General features: G+C 35.4%; 1 protein-coding gene and 1 pseudogene across 1 annotated transcript in view; one reads left to right on the top strand and one right to left on the bottom strand.

Annotated features, from left to right (window-relative positions):
* Positions 1 to 18,131, top strand: part of LRRTM4 (leucine rich repeat transmembrane neuronal 4) — a 699,153-nt gene that overhangs the window by 191,609 nt on the left and 489,413 nt on the right. The window lies entirely within an intron of this gene.
* LOC144229345 (large ribosomal subunit protein uL10 pseudogene) overlaps positions 16,280 to 18,131 on the bottom strand; it is a 52,552-nt pseudogene continuing 50,700 nt past the window's right edge.

Raw genomic sequence — 18,131 nt, 5'->3', positions numbered from 1 at the left:
TTTACCCCCCATTGCAGAAATTTCCTTTTCAACTACAATGTTGTAAAAATATCAACCCAAACAGCAAGTTTCAAGAGTCTTCATGGAAAAACCAGTGAACTCCCTGGCCAAAGACCCATCCAAAGTGGACAGTGTTGCTCTGACTGTGAATCAAGGGTTTTATGCGGCTGTGTTTTTGCAGAGAGATACTATTCAGTTACACCTAATAGCAACAAGCTTCACCTACATCTTTGAGTGCACTTGGACTTTAAATTTAACTTAATCTCAGGTTATATCAAGCAGGCTATGGAGTTAATGGATAAACCCTATTTGCTGAAATTATAACTTTTATTACCAGAAATAAGAGGTCACCAAGGGTTTAGCACAGTATTTTTGTAGTAAGAAATGCAATGCCATGTCTCTTAACATGTGTTTTGATAAAAGGCAGAAACAGATCCTTGTGATGACAGATTCACCAAATAGCCCGTCTTGTCTTTTCCTGTATCTTTTCCCCTTTCTCCTCTGTTCTTTTCTTCTGTCTCTTTCCTCTGTCTTGCCTCCAGCTCCCTTTTAAAACCCCTTCCTTTTTGCTCTCCTCCTCACTCTTCCCTTCCTTTGTTCCCTGTCTAGCTGCATTCTTACTTTTCTTTATTCTGTTTCCCCTCCCCCCCTTTTTATTAATGTATACTTGCATTTCTCCTTACATTTTCCCCTCTACATTCCAGCTACTGAGAGCATTTTTGAAGGGCATAACCATTTGAATATAACTGGGCATTCTGTCCCCCAAAAACATTCTGTCAGAGAAGCTAGGCCTGCTTCTGATTAAACAAAGGAATAATAGAAGACAAATGACAAATGCTATCAGTCCAAAATGTTGCAATCACATAGAAGCATAAGGGACCTCTCAACTTTCTTTTTAATCCCTACTCATCCAATTTATGACCTCTTGTTCTTCCTTTCTCTCTGTACCCTATAAAGAATTTAAATTACTTTTTCAAATATAAAATGTACCATGACTAAGGAACCGTTTTACATAACAGTCTTTATTATATATAGCCAAATAGCTCTTCATTGTTATTGATATGTTACTAATTATCTTGGAAAAAAAAGAGCTCTACACCCACCCAAAAAGAGTGTGATACTGGGAAGATGGAGGAGCTAAAAGTCTTTAAGTTATATAAATACAATTTGTATCCTATTCTCAGGAGGTTATTCCATCTTTATTTTTTAGTCTTTTATAACTTTTAATATTTTGTACAGTGTAGTTAGGCCTACAAGTTATTTGATTCACACATCGTTACCCTTTGATTCTGTAGAATGTAGAAATAGTTTAAAATAAATAGCCTGATTGGTATACTTGCTTCCATGTATAGAGATGTTCTCTAATTTAATTTAGGAAGCAAATCCTTTCCCCACTCCTTTACAGGAGAGAATCATAGATTCAAATACAAGATGGAATGACAACAAAAGCCTTCCTTTTGCATACGATGTGTCTTGTAGCAGAGACAGCTCAGACCCAGGGTTTTGGAAACACTTTACGTTCTGTAGTTAAAACTGGCATGAGAGGGAAAACAGAAACTCATAAACAAAATTAGTGAAAAAAAATGTCACATGATGGTCTCAAACCTGCATAAGGTATGCATGAGATTTTTGTGACAACATGGCAACAGAAAAAAGGGAAACTAGTCCGATACAACACAATGCAGTATCTTTCATCTTATTGGCTGGAAGTAAGATTGGATTCTATAGATCCTATTCAAAGTAGAGAAAGGGAGAGGGGTACTTTGATGATAAAAAGGTAAACTATGAGTGATTTAAACATGGCCTCTAATATTTCTACTTTTAGAATAAAACTGATGTACAGATTAGGGGAAAAACCACCACCACCATCACAACAAAAAGCCTTGCACATAATTTTTTCTAGTACATACTACAAAAAGTTGAAAGCTGCAAAAATAGTTGCTATCCCTTCAGAAAGAGTACCCTCACAAAAACAAACAAAGAGAGTACATTTCCCAAACCTCGACATGAAAAGGGCCCTCAGAGAAAAAGTGGAGAGAATTCTGTTAGCAAATGGCTCACTGATCATTTCAAATCTTTGAGGGAAGTCTTGACCCTGTTTTCATGCTATCCTTTCTCCCATTCCCATGCTGCATTTCTGTTTTATGACATCCATACAATGTAATTTTATTTCTTTTCCTTTCTGAGGTCCAGAGCTTTCTACAGCTAAGCAACAACTTGACATCTCCACTTGACTGGTTTATAAGGGTCTCAAACCCCATGTCCCAAACTGAATTCCCATCTATAATCTATCTACATAACCAGCTCTAGCTCTAGTACAAGTAAAGTAAAAGTTGCTTTGGCCAGAAGAATGAGAAACGTCCTGGAAATATTTTGTCCTTTGCTAACTGCCCAGCTGTTTTATTTTAGGTGGCCTAGTGACAGAGACTGAGACAGGGATTTGGATACAAAAGATATTCTGTGTCTAGGGGAACAGTCTTTTGGAGACTGTCAGTCACTAGCTTGGGGTTTAGATATGAGGAAGGAAGAGTGGTATCTAACTTCCAAGCAGCTTCTTGAATTTCTCTGTAGAAGGGATTAGCTGTCAGCCTAGCAGCTATTTTAAACAGAGAGCAGGGGAGGGGAAGAGAAAGAGAGAGAAAAGGAATCCCAAGCAGGCTCAGTGCTGTCAGCCCACAGCCCGATGTGGGGCTCAATCTCAAGAACCATGAGATCCTGACCTGAGCCAACGTCAACTATAGGATGCCCCAACTGACTGAACCACCCAGCCTCCCCTTACTTGAGATTCTTCAATAATTATTGGTTCAACTACTTTCTATCATTTTACTATCACACTCTCCAAGGCAGTAGTTTGCTGTCAAGATCACACCTATATCTTTCTAATTATTCTTCACAAATTTACTAGTATGCCTCTCCTTCATCTTACCTCCACAGAACAGTGACTTCTTTTTAAAAAAATGAAATCATACCACTGTCTTGAGACGCTTGCGATGAATGAGCAAATCTATAAAATGGCTTACAAAATGCAGTGTGATGTGTTCTGTGTCACCTTTTCCAGCTACTTCCATGACTATCCATTCCTTACTTCTCTCCTGCTACAGGACGATGTTAGAGTTGTCTGAAACCATAAAGTCGCTTTCTGCTTCATGGCTGTTGTGCCTGCTGTGGTCTTTCTCCTAAATGCTTTTCTCCAGATGAAGCTAGTTCTTGATAAAAAACTCATCTTCAGGGGACCGCCCCCCCCCCATCTTGCTTCAAATGCTTGAGCCTCCATTTGTCTGCTATCACTATATACTTAACACTTTTTATAACACTGTTGTCAAAAATACATTTATTGTGTGTGAGCTTACCTATTTAAGTGTTTATCTCCTGTACCCCACAAGACTGTTAAGCTCCTTGAAAGTAAAAACCTTATCTGCTTGGTGTTTACTATGCCATCCCCTGCTCCAAAACTCCTTAACACAAGCTAAATTTTTAATAAATTTATGTTGAAGGAAAAATCAATAAAGTCAAATGCACATGGGATAAAAAGATAAAACCAGAAAGATTGTAGCCATTCTTATGTGAGCTCCATGAAAATCCAGTGTTTCCAGCTGAGACTTGTTTAGAGCTGGTTTTAGGCAACGATGAAATGCCTGAAAATATCTGTATTCTGCTGGTTAGGAAACTTAACCTGAGGACTTTTTAATGAAAACTAATAAATGTAAGCCTGGTATCAAATGGCAGAACAAACAATTTAGTAACAAATTTTGTGTCCTTTATTCAAAAGAAAGCAATCCCTGGATTAGGGAAGTATAGTGACTGATAAGCAATGGAACACTATTCCTCAGAGATTTTGGGCAAGAGTAAGTTTTACAGAGCCTTGGAAGTAGACACTGGTAATTATTCCGTAAGAGATGGGGATTTCTGGATAAAGCCAGCAGGTCCTATTTTCTAGAGTAAAGTAAGCTAGACATAGCTCAGTTGTAGGACTGTCATAAGGACCATGATTAATTAATTAGGTTTCTTTGATGGGTGTCTTCTATAAGTGCAGGCTTAGGTTTAGATTTCTGATGGTGGTTGGGCCACCGGGGCACAATTCATTTGTGTGCCCCAATGTACAAATGAACAGTTTCACTAGTAATTTTAATAAACTCTAATATTTTTGAGTGATTACTATTATACACATACTTTTATAAGCATTTCATATATATAAACTTCTTTAATCCTCATATAAATTAGGAACTATTATTTTTCTAAGTTCATGTTTGAAGAAATTGAGACCCAGGAGCTTAAATAACTTGCCCAAGGTCACACAGCTAATAATGGTGAAACCCATAGTATAAGGTGTAAAAAAGTATGGACTTTAGGGACACCTGGGTGGCTCAAGTCAGGTAAGCATCCAACTCATTTTTTTAAAATGTTTTATTTATTTCTGAGAGAGAGACAGAGAGAGAGACAGCATGAGCCGGGAAGGGTCAGAGAGAGAGGGAGATACAGAATCTGAAACAGACTCCAGGCTCTGAACTGGCTGTCAGCACAGAGCCTGATGCGGGGCTTGAACCCATGAACCACGAGATCATGACCTGAGCCGAAGTCGGACGCTTAACTGACTGAGCCATGCAGGCACCCCAAGTAAGCGTCCAACTCTTGATTTTGGCTCAGGTCATGATCTCACAGCTTGTGGGTTTGGGCTCACATTAGGCTCTTAACTGACAGCACAGAACCTGTGTGGGATTCTCTCTCTCTACCTTTGCCCAACTCTCGCTCTTTCTTTCTCTCTCAAAAATAAATAAATGTTTATAAAAAAGTATGGACTTTATAATCAGAAAGATGACATTTGAATTGTAGTTCTGATAATTTATTAGATGTGTGAACTTAAACAAGTCATTTAGCCTCTCCAAATCTGTTTCTTTATCAATGAAATGAAGGTAATAATTAAGCATCTGCCTTCCAGGACAGCATTTTGGGAAGTGATGCCTTTCAATTAGAAAATAATTAAATAATGGAAACTACCATCATTGCCATTGTGATTATGTGTTTGTTTCCAAGCAGCAGAAAAATTAAATTGGCATAAGCAATAAAGAGAAATGGTTGGCTCTTGCAACAGAGAGACCCGGCAAGGGTTAGGGCAGCGTGGCTCTGGACTCAGGAGTTTTTGAATTCTCTGTTCTTCTGCAGCAGCAATTTTATCTAAAGCCTAGATCTCTTCATGCTCTCACCATGGTGCAGACAATAATGAAGGTGCTGGTGTCCTGGTTTAGAGTGACAACCTTTTTGTCCAGCCACCAAATCCATTCTGGGGAGGGAAGTTCTGGGATTTACTCTCTTCGGAATAACTTTAGTCAGAAAGCAAAGTGGACAGGAGATTGCCATACACCGATTTGCAGAGAAGTGGGCTACCACACACTATGGCAAGACAGGTAAAACACAAGAGGGTGTATGAAAATCAGAGCTCTCCCCAGAAGTCAGTGCCACCCAAACCATGTGACTTCAGCACATGAGAAAAGGGTGGTTCTCTCAAGGAACTTCTGGATACTTTTGAGAGACCATGATGTCGGATAGACAATGGATGAATTTCCACTAAAATTATTACTATTATGGTGTTTTTGTTACTGATGTAAATATGTAGCAGATATTGGATGCCAACATTTCTAATTTGTGCAACTGGTTATCAGTAACAAACAAGTTGTTTGAGAGAGAGGGAGAGATCTCATCATTCCAAAATGCCAACTATCAGTCTTGGACCTTCTCTGGCAAACAAATACAAAATCAGATGTATTTTGAAAATTGTGTGTGGACTCTAGATATTTTACGTTTTGAAACTAATTTTGACAGTTGTTTGATAAAGATGCCTTATTGATATTAGGGTTTGTGAGGGTTAATTTTGCCCTAGAACTAGGTAAGTGTTCCTGACAAGAGCAGTTTCTTCCTAAATCCATGTCAAACACCTGTTTTTATCAGATACTACAGAATTGGTATGAATACATTTTTTTCTTCCCGTTGAATTCAGAAATGTTCCAACATTTGGGCAACTATCTGTTGAATGAACTGTTAAACTTGCCCTATCATTTAATGAAAGCAGAATCGTTATTAGTTCAATGATGATACAGAATCACATCTTTAAATGCTTGGAGTTTATTCTCAAGTGGTTAGAGAGGCCAGAAGCTTAGTAAATGTTCCTAATGTCAATTTATTTTACTTAAAGAGTTATATTTGGATCACCTAAGAGAAATGGTAAAGTACCATCAGAGTAAAGCTTAGGAGGTTACTCATACATAGGGTAAGTTGTATTTATACTCATCTACTCATTCCCTTCCTCCTCTCAGAAAAATGTACTGATATAATTGAGAGCCTTCTTCATAAATTTGAAAAACAATACATTTGTATAAAAAGAGCCTAAATTCAAATGTCAGCTCTACCAGTTATACCTGTGTGACTTCATTTTACCTTGATCACCCATGAAATTCATTTTGTAAAATATGTAATGGGGAGAAATTGATTTAAGAAAAGAAAAAATTTCTTCTATAGCTCAAAATTTCATATCTTAAATATTAATTTGAAATAATCAAATTCGCTCCTCTCAAGAGACTGTAGAAAATGAGTTCTATTGAATTTGCAAAAAAAAAACTATGTAGCAACGGAAGATTTCTTTCTTCTATGTTTATAATCCATGAGGTCAAATGCTTATACTAAAAGTCTTTTGTTCTTCCCTGAATTAATATCTTTTTTTTGAAATCTCAATAATTCTAAATTTATTCCTTGCATGATGATCTTTCTTTAAAAATAAAAAGCATTACTCCTCCCTTGCTAATGTTAAATTCACACATCAAATTTTGGCATAGTTAAAAATATCTATCTAATGAATATAAAATATGAACGTTTTCCCCCAGTTTGGTCTTATATCAAGCCATAGTCATGAATTTATTTTCCCTCTCTACATCCAACCAACACTTATTTAGAATCCTACTGTGGGCTAGAATCAGGCTATAGGCTGGACCAGTTAAAACCCTTCAATTTAGATTTTGTAATGTCTCCCGTGGGGGAGGCCTCTGCACTTACTGAACTAACAATTGCCTTTTGGTTATGTAAGACTGATTTAGAAGAGAAAATACTCTCATTTATATACCTAAGCTTTCCAATAAAAGGCAAGCTGTAAAATTGATTTCCATTGCACGCACACACACATAGACTAAAACATTTTACCAATAAAATCTACCTCCTGTTTCTCTAGGCTTGTAACTTCAATATGCAGGGGGAATCTGTGCAGGCATGCAAGAGAAGAAATGTTTTTCTATTCTTTTATCAAAGAATCTGAAGACAGATTGAAATGCATCCATTTCTAGTAACCAGCAGATGGTGCTTTTAGTAATAAATTTATTGCAGGTTACTGGAATATCCTTTCTGTAGTTTTGTTTTTAAATAAAACTAAGAAAAAATGAGACAATGTAATATTTTTCTATGACATGAAGCTTTTTTTATAGTTATTAATGTGTGTACTTACAAATCTCAGCACGGCTTTTCCACTTTACCTGTCAGGTATCAGTCATATAATGATAGGGAGGAAATATCAAAAAAGCTGAAGTTAATATAGGTATTATAACCTAGTGGTTTATTTAAATGCTTGCTTTGGTAGCTGGGGTATTTACCTTCCAGCACAAATCCAATTACAAATAAACTCATATATATTGTTTTAATTCATGCACATTTTTTGCTTGTGTGTACAATATTTTTAATATTAAAACATAAAAATTTTAAATGACTTAGGTAAAATTACCATGGAGATCAAATTCTTGATGTGTAATAACAACTATATTAGCATTTGTACTTGGCATGTTTTATTTGGTCTCTTTTTTTGGCTCTGGACTTCTCTCTTAAATCAACTTAATTGTATTATGCTCTTCAAGTTGGCCACCTCAAATCCTTTTTAGATGGAAATTGATTTTAAATAAATAGTTAAATAACACTAGATAGTATATAGTATTTAATATATATAGTAATTTGAAGTATGTTCAATGATATGAGAGGAACATCATATTAATTTAATTTTTGTGGAAGAATCATGCAGATCACATCTAAGGTCATTACAATGGGAAGACTAAATCTCTTTTATGACAGTATGAACATTTCCTTTCTCCTTCTATGGCCCATGTCTATTAAGTGGGTAACTGAAGGGTGTTGGTAGGACCACCCTGTAAGTTTCTTTTGCCAGCCAGAACAAGGGAAAACACAGTCATTGTAATTATTATTGTTTTTGTCCTTTAGTCTCTTCTTAAAGTGCCTTAAGTATATGTGTGGTGATCATTTTATCTTTCATTTTTGACATGAGCAGGAACAGACTTAGCTAATCTGACATTAACAAAGAAAACAGAGGACAGAGGCACTAGGGTTACACAGTGTCTGGAAAAGCTCAGAAAATAACTAAGTAGGAGTAATAGAGGGTAAATGGGGAGCCTGAAGCTACTGGGACACCTTCCCCTGAAGAACCCACAGTGAGGAGATTATATTATTACCTTTTCCTTTTCAAAGAAAAAACGAAAGAGAGGAAGGCAGGGAGGAGGAAAGAAAGAAAGAAGGACAGAAAGAGGAAAGAAAGGGGAGACAGAAGAGAAAGAAAAGAAAGAAATTTGCCTCTCAATGGGCAATGTTAGATTGGATACTCTGTGATGGTTGTAATAAAGTCAGCAAATTGTATAAGCCTGGATTTTGAATTCTTGATTTAAAAGCACACATGGATTTTCATATTTGGAAGGTTAATAGCAAACATTTTCATGGACAACAAATCTTGCTTTTAGTATAATCAAAATATAATTCAAAATGTAGGTGTCCTTAGTTTGAAACCCAGGAAGTGGTTATCCTTATTGTGAGCTGTGCTGAAGGTCTTGTACTTGGACAATTCACACTCCTATATAAGGGCTTCTCACTATGAAATCAGACATGTTTAATATCCTAGAATCCCAAATCCCTGTCAGACAAGTTGAAAGCATTAAAGAACTCTTGTTAGCCACTGAATCACTGACCCAGCTTCATTAGCAGGGCCCAGCCACAGTTCAAAGGGGATAGAGTGAGAAGCAGTTAGTTGGAATCAAGTAGAAGGTGGGTTTTAGCTAAGTTATTTGACTCTTACCTGGACTTGGGGATGGTCCAAAACAGGAATTTATGAGTCCACCAAACTCTATCTGCATTTTCTCTACCTGCAAACTATAAGTTGTTACTATTAAACTATTAATACCTGGCTACTCCATTTAAAAAAAAAATAAATTGCAGTCAGTTATATAAAGGGAACCTGGTCCTTAAGTCAAATAGTGGGTGGGGGGACTTTCAGTAGTAAGAGTGATAGTAAAATTTAAATACTAAAAACATTTCAGTTTACCTTAATTTACCCTGTTCTTTATATTTAATTTGGGATCTGGAGAAATGCTTTTGAAAATGGGTTCTTTTATACCCTACTCACTTAACCAAATTAGACATCTTTTCAAATTCAATATTAGATCTTTTTCTTTAATATGTATAGTTATGAACATACTTCTTCTTAGAGTTGCTCTGAATTAATATAAAAATACTAGTTACATTAATTTCCTTATAGCTTTAAACTCACACTGTGCCTGGTAACAGAAATATATATATTTTGTAGAAGTTCCCTCCTCCCCCAAAGTTCCATATATCAATACAGAGATTTCTCTACTGAAGATGCGCCATTCTAGTTGGGTTTTTGTTTGTTTGTTTGTTTGTTTGTTTATTCATACTCTATATTAGCCTCACTTTCAGCTTAATAGAAAGATGTTGGTATCTGTATTTTGACATTTGTAAAATGAGGAGTTAACTGCCAAAAACATGGATATTTTTCTTATTGATAATTTTTGATCAGGCTTCACAGTCATAAATATGAATTATTCAGGCTGAACAACATTTAGGGATAGTCACTTGCCAACAGTTACCTCTGCCATGTTTCCAAGAACATACTTACTCTGAAAAACAAGGATACAATACTTCAGAATAACATCATGTATCTTGTGGTAGAATGCACTAAGAATGGCTCAGTGTCAATTTTGTGCTCTTCTTTTTTTATGTTTATTTATTTTTGAGAGAGAGAGATAGAGTGTAAGCAGGTGTGGGGCAGAGATAGAGAGGGAGACACAGATTCTGAAGCAGGCTCCAAGCTCTGAGCTGTCAGCACAGAGCCTGACACAGGGCTTGAGCTCATGGACCAGGAGATGGTGACCTGAGCTAAAGTCGGACACTTAACCAAGTGAGCCACCCAGGTGCTCCACTTCTGCGCTGTTCTTATCAAAAATCCATAACTTCAATCTGGTCATGAAAAATATCAGATAAGCCCAAACTGAAGGACATTCTATAAAATAACTGACCAGTATCTGTTAAAATTGTTGAAGTCATAATAGAAAGAGAAAGCCAGAGGAATTGTTATAGATTGGAGTAGCCTAAGGAAATATGACAACTAAATGCAATATACGATGCTGGATTAGATTCTAGACCTGAAAAGTATATTAGTGGGAAACTGGTGAAATTCAGTGTCTGTTAAGTCTTGAGTTTAAAATATTTTATCAATGCAATTTCCTAGTTTCTATCATTGTTCTATGATTTTATAAGCTGTTAACAATAGAGGAATCTGGGTGAAAGTATAAGTGAACTCTACTATTTTTGAAATTGTTCTATAAATCTCACATTTCAAAATAAAAAATCAGGTATCTAAGTAATCCATATCACTCAGAATTCTATAGAATTCCATCAGCTTTACCTTAGCTTTCAAGTTTGTATTATCAGAAATCTTTATATTAATCCAACTTCAAATGAGAGGTTTTTTAGGGTGAAAAAGTGTTATCACACTTAAAAAATTACCCATTCTAAAATTATAATTATGACTATAGTATTAGAGAAAATAAGTATACATGCCACATAAATGAGTTGGTACTGCCTATTCCTTTACGTAAATTAGATAAACTATCCTACTTTAAGCCAAAATGATATTAATTAAGGAGATTATTAGATTTGGGTTCTATCCCTTGAAAAGAGTAGTTATATTTTCCAGGTGTCATTTTAATTTTCAGTCAAAGGGCAATTTGGTCTGAGTTTTCTTTTTCATGGTGCTTTTTAGTCTATCAATATTTAAAGTTTCCTGTGTGTCTCCACATTAGTCACATGTAATAATTTAACCATATGCCATTATGTCAACTAATTCAATCATATAAGCATGCTTTAAATAAAACTGAGTATTAGGAACTTAAAGGAAAATGCTAATTTAAAGAAGAAAGCAGTAATACACTAATTTTATGTCTTCTGAGCAATAAAACCCTTCATAGGAGTCTTTATTAACATCGTCACCAACCTGTGGTGAGTCCATCTTTTTTTGACAGTTCTTAGATGAGAGGTTTTCTGTTTTGGTTTTGGTTTTCTTAATAGGCAGTCAGTGGCTTTCAGTTCTATTTATGTGTAGAATAGAAATAAACCAATAAGTCAAATGCATTTATTAAAAGAGTCAAAAAAAAATAAAAAAGATTGTATTCCAGGCACCTGCTAACTTCCACCTCAGCAGTGTACTAGTTAAATTGTTTCGTGGTATACTGATTCTATGGGAACATTAAATAGTATTATCTAATTTTAGGAATATTATTTGAAACATTAATGAAGAAAATGCCTAAGGAATAAAATGTCCTTTTGGAGTACAGAATAGTTTTTCAAATATAAAACATAGGGAGGGATATTATATTAATTGGGAGATAATGTAATTTACTATAGACTTATTAAAAGGAGTTGATGAGCATTCATAGGAATAAAGTAAGATAAAGCTAAAAGAAAGCAATAAGGAATGCCTGAGTAGAAGACATCAAGGGGTTCCTGGGTGGCTCAGTTGATTAAGCATCTGACTGAGCATGGTTTGTGAGTTTGAGCTCCATCAAAGCTCCATGCTACCGGCCCAGAGCCTGCTTGGGATTCTCTTTCTCTGCTCCTCCCTCCCCAATCAAAATAAATAAATCAACTTAAAAAATAAAAAAGACATTGAACAATACAGAAATACTCATTTCAATGACTATTAGAAAAATAATTGTCTGAAAAAATACTGCTTTTGAACTAGAGGATAAATACCAAAGCTGATTACTTTGATCATTTTTGCATATTTTGTGAATAGTTATGAAATGGAAGAAAACTGCATAGATGATCAGCACCATTAAAGTTTTGTATTATATATTTTAGACCACTAGCTAGCTCTCTTGAAATGAAACATATGGATTACAATGTATAAATTATTTTACTTTGTTTTTGCTTCCATTTTATCATAAAAATTTTCTCAAGCGATAAAATATTCTCAAATATGATTCTAAATGTTTATATAGTATATTCCCATATGTCCTTTTACAGTGATTTATTTAAATTATCTCTTATAATTTGGTTTTATAAGTTGGTTTTATTTTTCAATGTTAGAGCTGGGATAAACATTAGCATCGACTAATATTTACCAATGTCAAACTCTTCTCCTTAAAAGCAGAATTTCTAGGTAGGCACAATTTTAAGATTTCTGATACTTATTGTCATATTGTCCTCCAGAAAGATAATAGCAATCTATATTTCTACCCCTAGTTTGTGAGAATATTTGCTTTACCAAAAACTTGCCAATTCTATAGAGATATTAAAAAAAAAAATCCATGCTACTTTGATTGCTGGAAACTACATTTTACTGTTTCAACTTTCATTTAAAAAAACTACAATTTAAATGGAACATTTTTTCAAGTGTTAACTGGCAGACTATCTTCTGTAATTGCCTATTCAAACCCTTAGACTTCCTTATCCCTAAACTTTACTGAGCACTTTCTATGCATTATCTTCTATGTCCCTGACAACCACTTTGCTTGGAGGTGCTGTAGTTAATTACAAATAAGAAATTAAGTTTAACCATGTAACTTGCTCCAAATTATAGAACAAACTATAAGAATCCAGGACCACTGTGCCTCTGTTAAAGAAAGGAAGAAACTAAGAGAAGGAGGGAGGAAGGAAAATAGGTAGATGATGATGATAGATAGATAGATAGATAGATAGATAGATAGATAGATAGATAGACAGACAGATCTGTCGATCTCACAGGACAAGACAAACAGACAAGAGTTGATTTTATTCTGGTAAGATTGCCTCCAAGAGGAGAGATGGAACAGATAAACTAATTCTGCTGAAACAAAAGTTTGGATACGTTTTAACACCTGGGGTTGGAGAGGATCATGGGTCATCTCTTTTTGCTAATTAGCCCTACCTAAAGGAAAAGCAAATTTTGTTCTTTCTTCACAGCAGGAAGTAATTTTACAATTTGGAGTAAATCTCTTGACCAAATTAGACTCCTAACCTCCCACAGAAACTAGCAGATAGGGGTGCTATCTTCATTGAGATTACATTACAAAGAGCTAGATCTCAGGGACTTGAGAAAGACAGTTCTGGAACATCTTATAAAGCTGGTAAGAGGCTAAGAGGCTTTGGACAGAGGGAAAAAAAAACCATTTCCATTGCCTTTACAATTAAACTGCTGTAAGAAAAGGAAGTTAGGGGCTTAGAGTCAGAAAGCAACTTGTTTAAAGTTTAGTCAATCTGCAGGGAACTTTAATGACTTCTTGGTCACTCACAATAACCTTTGATACTCAAAGAAACTCTGTGTTAGACATTGCAAATGATTTTCAACAACTGTATCTCTTCTCATGTGGCTGTTTTGTCACTGAAGGTGGGTTTTGATATAAACAGTCTGACAGTCTACCTCTATGATAGGATACAAGTTAGATTTTCCTGATGATGAGAGGAAATAGACCAACCTAAAGAGATGCTTACTTTTTCTATCAATTTATTTACTCTAACGTTAGGCGTGTATAACTGTCTTTCTCAAGAGCTTTCCTCTTCATTTATAGGCACTCTTTTTTTATGTTTGTTTATTTTTGAAAGACAGTGAAAGCACAAGCAGGGTAAAGGCAGGGGCGGGGACACAGAGGATCCAAAATGAGCTCTGTGCTGACAACAGAGAGCCCGATGCGGGGTTGGAATTCACAAACCATGAGATCATGACCTGAGGGGAAGTTGGATGCTTAATTGACTGAGCCGCCAAAGTGCCCTCTCTCCAGACACTCTTATCAAAGAAAAGCTGTTGGTACTAACTCATTTGACCTTATTTATTGACGTCAGCATCTGGGTAATTTTCTCCCTTAAAATCATACAATTATAGAAGGGCCATAGCAAATCTTTATTCTGGTTATAGAATTCTATGAATTCATATTTTTGGGTTTTTTTTTCCTTTTTTGTTCAGAGTAGGTCAAGGTTGGATGATGAATTTTCATGTAGTTAGATAAAATTTTATAAAGGACTTAAAGGCGTAAACCACATTATGGAAATGTATGTGTATGTGTGTGCGTGTGTGTATGTGTGTGTGTGTTTTAAGCACCACGTAGGTAATTATGTAGAGCTGATATAATTGAGAATAGGTTTTACAAACCATAGTGAAATAAGAGGATATTTATTTATTCTCTAACAAAATACTTAAATTGAGAAATATTTTTGTCCTCAAGTTTTTAAGGTCAGGTTCAAAGTGGATAATTGGAGCTCTACATACTGATCCCAAATCCAGTAATGTCACCAAAATAAAATCACATTTACATAATTGGCTTGATACCTTGTTGATATTACTGAATGGGATTTAATAATGGTATTTTTCACTGATTGAAACAATCACAGTCCAGAAGAGACTGAAATGCAACATGAATAAGCAGGCCAATTGTACATCATTAGGAAGATTTAAGTGACATCTAATTAACACTGAGGAATTATATACTTTTGTAAGATAGAATACACTTTTGAGAAATAAATTGGATAAATTCATATTAATGACAGGAATATGTGGGTAGGAAAATGGATTGAAGTCAAACAACTTTTAAAACAAGTATCACAACTTTCAGTGGTTTGGGTGTCCATGGTGGGGATTTGGGGTATAGTTGGAGTTTATGGGATGATAAAAATATATTGTGGCTACTAGTTATTTGTGGAATAATAAAGAGAAAAAAAATGAAATTCAGTGATTCAGTGTCCCCTACATGGATTGCCTCATATTCATTTAGAATAGCCAGGGTAAGAATAAAACAAAATTTGCTTATGTTTCTACTGACAACTCAGTTATTGTGAGACTCTCTTCCAGTTTTTAGTCTCTCTTCATTTTCTACCAAAGCTGGAATTCTCAACAGCCTTGTGTCTTTGGGAATTTTTTTAAAGTTTGTGTCTGGCATATGCCTTAGTTTACAACTATACTTGTCTTCCCTTCCTAAGCTCTGCATCTTTCCTGTTGACTCTTCTTGGTGACTATGTTGATGGCCCACTATTGCTTTCCAAATAAGCTTCATTCTTGTCACCATTTACTTAACCAGTGCATACTACATATAATCTTTGATATATGCCATCCACTGTGCTAAACCCTTTACAATTATTAATACATTTAATTGTCAAAACAACCTTATGAGGGAGACAGGAAGTATAGTTACCTGCAGTTTCAGCAAACAGAGGACTTGAAACTTGCCCAACTTCTGGTAGCTAATAAGCAGAATTAAATCCCAATTTTTCTGACTGCAGAGATTATGCTTTTAACCTAAGTAGTCTTGTTTTCTTCTACATCAGGACTCTCTTCTTAGATGCCCTAAATTGAGTAATTCCTTGTGAACTTCAGATTTCACTTATATTATTCTTAGTATTCTTTAGGAAATGGGACAGTTTCAATAAATACAAAACTGATAGGCAGGGAATGTTTTTAAAAGTGCCAGGCATTCAGGGTTTGTCAAATTCCTGCCTTCTACTCTAATTTGTTAATATTCAGCATTCTTTTATAGTTGGATTTGAATTCAACTCAGTTTTTGCAAAAAACAAAAACAAAAACAAACAAACAAAAATCTCAGTACCCTCAAGTAATTTGGGGATATTCTGTGACAATATTTGCAAACCTATACTTGACAATAAAAAGCAAACTTTGTATTCCAAGGCTTAAGTTCATACTGAAAATTGAAATCATGAGAGAGACTTAAATGTTTCAAATATCACATTCTTACTTTAAGAGTCTATTTTAGGTCAAATGACAGGCAAAACACAAGCATCTGTATACTCATATAATGCGTGCACATGCATACACACACATACTATATATATATATATATATATATATAATGATTTTTATTCCCAACACTGAAAAGTTTAATGTTATTAAAAATTTAATTAAGCATCACTGTCTGGTACAGGTATCGACATACTGGTTGCAGTTGTCTCATCTTTCCCGTAGCTGCTAGGCTCTTATATTGAGAGCAGCCTTTGCTGCCATATCAGACAATAGTCTTGTGACAGATGTTCCATGTTTGATTGAAGGAGCACAGAAAAATAACAGTTTCTCCATGCTTGTGAGACCAGAGTTGAAAATGAGCAGTTGTCCCCCTTCCAGACAATAGCCATCAAACTTATAGAACCTTGAAACAATTTGCAGCCTGTCCTGCACTAGAATGAGGCCCACATAGTCCTTGAGGCTGCCGAGCTCCATGTTACTAAAACACAAGAAGGAGCCATATTACTTTTCTGAAAATTCAGCTATCAGGATTAATGATTATACTAACAATGATAAAATCCACCTCACTGATTTTGCACATTTTCTGTCTTAAAAATATCTTTGTTGTTGTTACGTAGATAAAATATTTTCTTTTGGATAAACTTTAAAAAAATAGTTAATAATAACAAAATAGAAGCCATCAGTAATCCTAATAGAGATCACCATTGCTAATATCATGATGTTTATCCTTCCCTACATTCACAAATGTATGCACACACACACACACACACTTTTAGATACACAAAAATATGACCTTTGTGTAGTTTTATAATTTCCTCTTTCACTTAATATTATCTCACAAAAATATTTCCATGTCATTACATAGACCTCTTTTTCACCAGGAGCAAGAAAACTTTTCCTATAATGGTCAAGATGATAAATATTTTAGACTTTCCTAAACAAATGGTCTTAGTCACAACTATTCAATTTTGCCACAGTAGCTCAACGACAGCCATAGGCAGTAGTTAAATAAATGGGTGTGACTATGTTCCAATGAACTTTATTTACAAAGGCTGGAAGTGTACCAGAATTAACCTGTGAGTGATAATTGCCCATCCCTGTCCTACACTATTATTTTAATATTGGCAGAAGTTTCCATTATATGAATATGGTTTGGTTTACTTAAGCCTTTTGCTCCCATGGAGTATTCTGTGGTTTTCAGTCTTTTGTTACTGAAAAAAATCATACACTGCCAAAGATTCCACTGTAAGCTTTCCTCTCAGTGGAGTGGTTAATATCCCTGGAGGTGGGGTGTGAGGGAGGCTAGCTTTCCCATTAACTACTAACTCTCCCAGTCTGACTGGACTTCCAGGCTTTCTCCTTCCCAGACAGAAGACTTCTGTGATCTGGATTTCCTCCAATGTGTCCTCCAATGTGTTCTTTAAATGTGTCCCATTTTATCATACAGGTTAAATGACAGCCTTTGATGAGTATATTGTTTTATTATGGTCATATCTTTACCTCATTTCATAGAATTTCTACAAAATTTTCAACATTAAGATGGTTCTTTTACATTTCTTGGAAGGTCAATAAAGTTTATTTCTCATATTTTCACATTTCCTAAGTCCTAAGAAAGAAAAGGAGAGAGTCAGATGTTTGTCGTTCTTCCTTTCCCGCAAGACCTGTTCACTTGATTTTTCAGGACATGTTGCTATTCTAATGTCATTTTAAAATTGCGTTGTTTGGGGGCGCATGGGTGGCTCAGTCGGTTAAGCATCTGACTTCGGCTCAGGTCATGATCTCATAGTTCGTGGGTTTAAGCCCCACTTCGAGCTCTGTGGACAGCCAACTTAGAGCCTGGGGCCTGTTTCAGAATCTATATCTTCCTCTCTCTCTGACCCTCTCCTGCTCACGCTGTCTCTCTCTCTCTCAGAAATAAATAAAACATTAAAAAAAAAACTGCAATGTTTGAACTGTACTTCAGCTTCTGTCTTTCTTTGTTGCAAAGGGTGCACAAAGGATCATCATTAAGCAGTTTTATTTCTGACCTCTCATTTCTAACTTGTATTCTTCTTTTTTTTTTTTTTTTTCCTTGAAT

The sequence above is a fragment of the Crocuta crocuta genome, unplaced genomic scaffold (genome assembly GCF_008692635.1).
Source record: "Crocuta crocuta isolate KB4526 unplaced genomic scaffold, BGI_CrCroc_1.0 scaffold263, whole genome shotgun sequence".
Classification (NCBI taxonomy): domain Eukaryota; kingdom Metazoa; phylum Chordata; class Mammalia; order Carnivora; family Hyaenidae; genus Crocuta; species Crocuta crocuta.
Note: the sequence above shows the minus strand (reverse complement) of the source record. Positions and strands in the feature narration are given on the sequence as shown.